Below are 7423 nucleotides of genomic sequence, written 5' to 3' on the forward strand. Positions count from 1 at the left end.
CAGAACTGCCTAAAAATTTTGCACATTACTGTGTATACCAAGCGAGGAAAGCTTATCTCCTGGCAGAACTTGAGTGATCCTTATTTTCCCCAATATCTCCCATCTAGGGACAGTGGGGAAACCCCATACATATTAGTTTGTTGTGGGATTTGACAACATTAATCCAATGGGCCACTTTGCTTGTATTTTGCGTTGAAGGTCATAATGAAGAGGAACAGACATGAACTCAAGTTGTGAATTTATTATATAAGGAATTATGTCTTTTAGTTTATTATAAATAAAGGGATGTTATATTCTGAATATCTTGACTTAACATGAGATCTATGTTATTGCTCTAAATGTAGGAATAGAATCTGACGGAGGTGACAGAGATTTTTTTCTTAGGATTTCAAGGCAGTCAATGTTTACGATTATTTCTCTTTGGTCTTTTCATTGTTATTTACTTTTTTAAGATATGTGGGAACCTCCTTATCATCACCCTGGTGGCCATCAGCAAGAACCTCCACACTCCAATGTACTTCTTCCTCACACAACTGTCCATCAGTGACATCTTGTTGACCTCAGATATTGTCCCCGAAATGCTCCACATTCTTCTGAATAAAGAGGGGGGGGGGGGAGACCATCACTTTTACTAGTTGCATCACTCAGTTCTATTTTTTCTGTACTTCGGAAGTATTTGAGTGTTTTCTTCTCACAGTGATGTCCTATGACAGATATGTGGCCATCTGTAACCCCCTCCGTTACACCTCTATCATGACAAATGCATCATGGGAGAAACTGGTCGTCATCTGCTGGTTGTTGGGTTTTTTCTGTGCATTTGTTAATACTCTAAATATACTGACATTAACCTTTTGTGGACAAAATATCATTGACCATTTTTTCTGTGACCTTGTCCCCTTGATGGAAATTGCTTGTTTTGATACATTCATGGTCCATCTTGAAGTCTCCTTACTAGGTATACCTGCAGTCATCATGCCGACCATATTAATAATTGCATCTTATGTTAAAATTGTGTCCGTCATCTTAAGGATTCCATACAGTACCGGTAGACAGAAAGCCTTCTCCACCTGTAGCTCCCACCTCACTGTGGTCTCCATATTTTACCGTTGTCTATTTGCTGTTTATGTTGTTCCAACAAGAGGTCAATCATCGACCATCAGTAAGATCCAATCCCTGTTCTACACTGTGCTTACCCCTTTGATCAACCCCATTATATACAGTCTGAGAAATACAGACATTAAGAATGCCGTACAGGAATCATTTCATAAAAATATCATATGTAGAAATCGTCCTTAAATTAATGTGTTTAGGTTCCACTTAAAAACATAGCAGGTACAATCGCCGACTGCAAGACTATGGGTATTTATGATGAAATAACAGTTCATTATTATTTTATCCAGTAAAGAAAGACACAGAAAATATACTATAAGTTTCCTATTGTCAAAAAGTTTCATCATTATCATATAGGATGCTGCACTGTTATGGTCTCTATCGTGAATTAAAATACTCATGATGAGGCTGCATGGCCAGTACCAGCGCCGAACAAGACACACTATCCACTTTATCTGCAACATCTTGGCCTAATCCAGTGCAAGCTGCGCCTGTGAAGCAATTCAATAAAAAAAAAAAAGTACTCCCCGCATCTGTACTCACCTTGGGGAAGCAGCGAAGGTCATGTATGTTCACCGTTTGTTAATGGTCGGCATTACAACATTTCACAAGTGAGAGGCCGCTACTAAATAATCTTCTGCCACGAGAATGGGTCCTGGCAGCCATCTTCACCTTCGGACAAATATATATATTGCGTCTAAGAGGCCACAGCTGACATCCCTGAGGATGCGTTTTTTGTGAGACTGAGGAATAATTGGGCACATGGGCTGAATTTTCTGCTCATCCAAGCCCTGCATTGCCGGGCACACTTTTGGAGACTTCTGGGTCTACACAATATTGCTGCATACTGACTTGGCGTCTGAAGAGATAAAGGACATTTGTACTGTCCCTGTTGCTTTCAAACCCATAATCCACCAGTTGGAACTCTGGCAATGCATGTCAGCCATAGTGGGCACCTACATACATTGTCTTGAAAATTACCTTTAGGTACCAGTATTTTGGGAGCACTGCTCCAATTTTTCAAGACTGCCTATCCACCTGAGTCTCGTTGAACACCAGCTCACTTACAGGAATAGTCATTTAAATTCACCAACTAACAGAGAGATAATTCAGAGGGTCTGCGGTCTGAATTTTTCTTGGACTATTTCACAGTGCTCAGATACTTCTGTTATTGAGACCGAAACCCTGGTGTCCTCAATCTATGTAGTCCTCCTGCTATTATTGTTCATGATGTCCTCATACGCTCGTATTATCCTCACCATCCTTCGAATTCCTTCAACCCAAGGTAGGCAGAAGACGTTCTCCACTGGTCGTGTGCACCTACTTCTTGACTATTATTACTGTTTATAGTAATCCAAAATAATTCTCATCACACGTTAACAAAATAAGATCCTTGCCGTACATTGTAGTCACCCCGATGTTCAACTCAATGATATATGCTCTTCGGAATAAGGAGATAAAAGACGCTTTTCACAAACTTTTAAGCAACATTAGGAAGAAAACAGTTTAGATATCATTCTGGCAGTGTCAGCTTTCTTCTACCACTAACAATTCAATTGAAACTTTAGATACTGATTTCTATTAATGTCTTAATTTTTTTCAACAAAACCAAATGAGATCTTGATTTTTGCAGTACAAGTTGTAGTTTTTTATGGAACAATTGATTAGACATAAAGCCTTCTCCACCTGTAGTTCCCACCTTATTGTGGTTTCCTTATTTTATGGGACATTAAACATTGTGTATATGCTTCCAACAAGAGGACAATCCCTGATCCTGAGTAAGGTCTTGTCTCTGATGTATACTGTGGTGACCCCACTGGTTAAACCTATTATATACACTCTGAGGAACAAAGAATTTACAGAAGCTTTACATAAGTTATTTTGTAATTTAAAGTAAAACAATTAACAATTCCCTCATCGACTCATCGAGATCTTGGTGCAACAATTCGTCAAAAAGAGGTCTACTTGTTTTCTAATTAAAAATGAAATGATTGCACAGTCTTCATCCTGAGATGGTTAATTCAATGGTTGTGAATATAGACACTTAAAGAAGCACTCCACTTTTTACTTATTGCACCCTCCATTTGTACATTGGTGTTTCAGTGGGGCGCTGTGTGCAGAAATACTTACCGATCCACGCATCTTGTTGTTTTCCGGGTCCAACGCCGCTCACGTGACCTTCATTCTGACCTGGTCTCACATACAGACATACATCACCACCTTCATATCACTTCTTTTGCAATTTTTCACTAAATGTTGGTGTTTTTCACAATTAAATACTGAATGTATAGAGCAAATTTTGCCAGTAACATAAAAAAAGGTAATTATAAATAATAACCTAATAAAGTCATAGAAAACAGATGAATCAGATCTGAATTTGTTATTTTATGTCTTCTATTCTGCATTGTGATAGTTGACTACTTATACACTTTTTAAAGCTGCTGGTTAGTTTAAAGGGGCCTTGTGACACACCATGTGACTTGATAGAACCAGGGAGTGTTTTCTCAGCTTTCAGGCCCCCCTGTTTGGTACATTGTGAGGTGTTTAGTGGGTATAATTGTACCGACTAGAATAACTCTATTATACTTATGTCTGAATTTTCTAGATCTGTTACTGTGACAGGTTCCTTTAACCCCTTGTGGACCAGGCTGATTTTGGCTTTCGGGACATTAACTTTTTTTTATTATTATTATTTTGACTCTTTATACTCTATTCCTGAGGATTACCTTTTTTTAAAATGTATTTTCCTTTTTTTTTGTATTAATTTTTATAATTTTTTTTATCTCCCTATCAGTACAATATCCTGTGTACTTGTCATATTTTTTAAAATCCATTGTTAATTTAGATTTTTTTTATTTTTATCTTTATATGCCAGTACAATATCCTGTGTACTAATAGTATTTTTAAAATTCCAATCTTTTGATTTTTATCTCTATATGCTAGTACATTATATTGTGTCATTTATTATTTATTTTATGTTATAATTTTTAGCTCTAAATGCCAGTATATTATCCTGTGTACTAATAGTACATAGGCAGTTGTTAGGGCATAACTAAATATAGTGCCTAACAAGGAATATGGTCAGACAGCCTTGGGTTTCTTTACTGGACCCTGAGCTGTCTGCCCATACAAGTTATAGGCTTTAATCTTTTTAGAGGGCTTACCTGTGATTCAATAAAAAGTACTGCATCACAGCCGCTATACAGTGGTTGTAGCCTTCTGCTTCCGGCACCGACCACTGCTTCTGCCATCTGTAGGCAGACAGAACAGCTGATTGGTTCGGGTTCCGGGTTCAGACCCCCACCGATCCTATACTGATGACCTATCCTGTGGATAGGTCATCGGTATGGAAAACATTCCCCAACCTGGACAACCAATTTAATTACAGTAGGAATTATTCCCTTTGTTATTGATAATGACCAATGTCCTTATTGCGGTCAGATCAGGAAAAAATTATCTGGTCTATGGTCAGATTAATTTTATTTTTCGGTTGACATTTTTCCGATTAGAAAAAGATCTATATGACCTCAGGCAGTCCTCCGGATAATGCCTTCCCAAAATGCACTACAATTACCACAGCCACAGACAATCATGAGGGGTACAGGTGAATGGCATTACTTATGCTAGCTTAGCGTTAAAGAGATTGAATGGGATTGAATACGTCAGACACAAGTTTTTAGGGCAATCCGGGCTTTTCTGATTATACGGACTGAGACTAATTGGATGGCTGTATACCTACATGAAGAACACCATGAAAAGAATTTCCCAAGTTCAATTGTTATAGTCATATATCTGACTTAATACATAATATCTATGGGGACTCAAGCATGGTAGTAACGGTGGAACCCGCTGATTATTAGCAAAACCTAAAGTTCGGAGTCTGACACACCAAAATAGTATTAAAACAAAGTAACTTATGTTAAAAACAGAGATGATTTCCACAGTGGAGAAAGACAACCAGATTGAATATACATAATACATCCAAATGCATAAGTAATAGGCGACACAGTTTAATCACAGAAATAAATTAGCAGTATATTACAATTGTATGATGTACATATTCTAAAACATTGACCGGCAAGAGAACCCATTGTGACAGTCACCGTCTCTGTGTCAACCCCGACGCGCGTTTCGGCCCGGAAGCCTTCGTCTGGGGGTGGTGTTGGGACTAAAGATGCGGTCCCTTTAAAACAACCCTTAACCAATTACATTTTACATTAAAGAAATCCAACAGCTGTGACTCGATGTAGATAATTACAGCGAACTAGATGCAGGCAAGTACATCCGATGCACAGGACCCAGAAACACTGCAGAGTGGGATCACGTGTCCAGTGATCCGGCCCCAGGCAAGGGGTGAAACCATAGCAACAGACGCCACGCATATAAACAAAGCCTCGGACAGATCCAGGTAAGCTGCTGCATTTGAATCATACATAAGTGAAGGACCGAGGAGAGAGAACAACTCAAGAAATAAACATATCAGAAATAAACAGAATTATGAACGTAGAAGGGGCCGATCAAAGCGCTCTCCGCGGATAAACGATGATGTGAACTATGATTAATAAGCCGATATGAAGTAGCAACAAACCAAGAAACACCAAATATATGCATGAGTAAATACTATTAAATAAATAAATAAACGAATAAATACGCACCTCCAACACAAATGTTGAAATAAATAAATAAATGTAAGACTCATTTATTCATAATGTGTAAAAACATTTTAACACTTTCCCTAACCTTTCCCTATTTGTGTAAAAACAGTGAAGAATTATATACATATACAAATATATAAGACTATACACAGACATATGTAACAAAATAATAACATACAACAAGAGGTACATGGCACCAAAGTATATATTACACTAAAGATGCATACAAAGTGACAAAAATACACACAGATACAGTTATTAATATACATAATTACAAAAACACACAAGTAAAGATGTGAGAAAAATATATAATAATAAAAATAATGAAAAATATATAAAATATAATAATAATGCATGAAATAAATAATAAATGCAAAGTTATATACAGTCTAAAGAAAGAAAAATTAGAAAAAGCTTTTTGTTGTCTATTCGTTTACATATATTTAAAAATTAATTATAACATATTATTCAAATCAGTACAAAACACAATACATAAATTATACATACATATCACATATATCACAATATCGAATGTACATTCAAAATATATACATATATTAATTAATTAATTAATTAAAACAACATAGAAACACCACATTTGAAAACGATATGTGAGCATATAAACATATAAGCATAAGTACATGTAAATTGCAAGAGTATACATGAATACCTATATATGTGCCAGAGCCAATCAATTCAAATAATTTATTTCAATAGGATCATAAAAGTGTGTTTATTTATTTATTTATTTATTTATTTAGAAAGAACCAATAAATAAATATTGCACTGAATATAATGGGGTGAGGACACAAACAATCCATGTGTATGAAAAAAGATTATTCCTAAAATATGCATAAGTGTAAAATATATATATATTGTAATATAGTGAACAAAATGTAATAAATTGTGTCCATGTGTATATCTCTCTCCTTGTAACCCCATCCATCCATCTATAGGGACAGGAGACCTAACAAACCAACCAAGTGATAAATATAAATAAGTGCACACCATATAAATACACAAACAATGAAAATAAATAACTAAATAATAAATAAATAACACCGATCAGTCAAAGTACATAAACATCAAGATATAACAACAGTTAATACATACAAAAATACCAAAATCTTTTCATAGATACATAATTTAGTATATGTTTTATAATTCATGAACAAATGATCAACACATAATTGGCACAAAATTGACACATAATTGACACATAATTGACACATAATTGGATCCCTACATCTACACATATATACACACACACACACACATATATGACATTACAATAACTAAATAAATAGATCCGTCCATAATAATTTTAGCAGCAACATCCAATTGAATGCATAATACATAAAATCACAAAAGCTTAGACTCCTCCAAGGACCTGTTTAATGAACTGATTAGAAGGATGAGGAGGTAGAAGATCACATTCAAACAAACTAGGGAAGCATCAAATCGGACCCAAAACAAATTTGAACATTATAATTTTTGGAGGCATGTACCAAGTTCCGATATTATGATATGAGCATGTTGGTGCTATATTTTCAAGGGACAGTAATCAAAAGTTGTCTCATATTAGTATACAACTAAATATATCAATATACTCTCATGTAAAAGGGACTATTGTAAACATTGTGTTTCCATGATCAGTG

General features: G+C 35.6%; 1 pseudogene; it reads left to right on the top strand.

The window, feature by feature from the left end:
• Positions 1–338: 338 nt before the first annotated feature.
• Positions 339–1296, top strand: LOC142750636 (olfactory receptor 11L1-like; annotated as a pseudogene).
• Positions 1297–7423: the final 6127 nt, after the last annotated feature.

The sequence above is a fragment of the Rhinoderma darwinii genome, chromosome 3 (assembly GCF_050947455.1).
Source record: "Rhinoderma darwinii isolate aRhiDar2 chromosome 3, aRhiDar2.hap1, whole genome shotgun sequence".
Classification (NCBI taxonomy): Eukaryota; Metazoa; Chordata; class Amphibia; order Anura; family Rhinodermatidae; genus Rhinoderma; species Rhinoderma darwinii.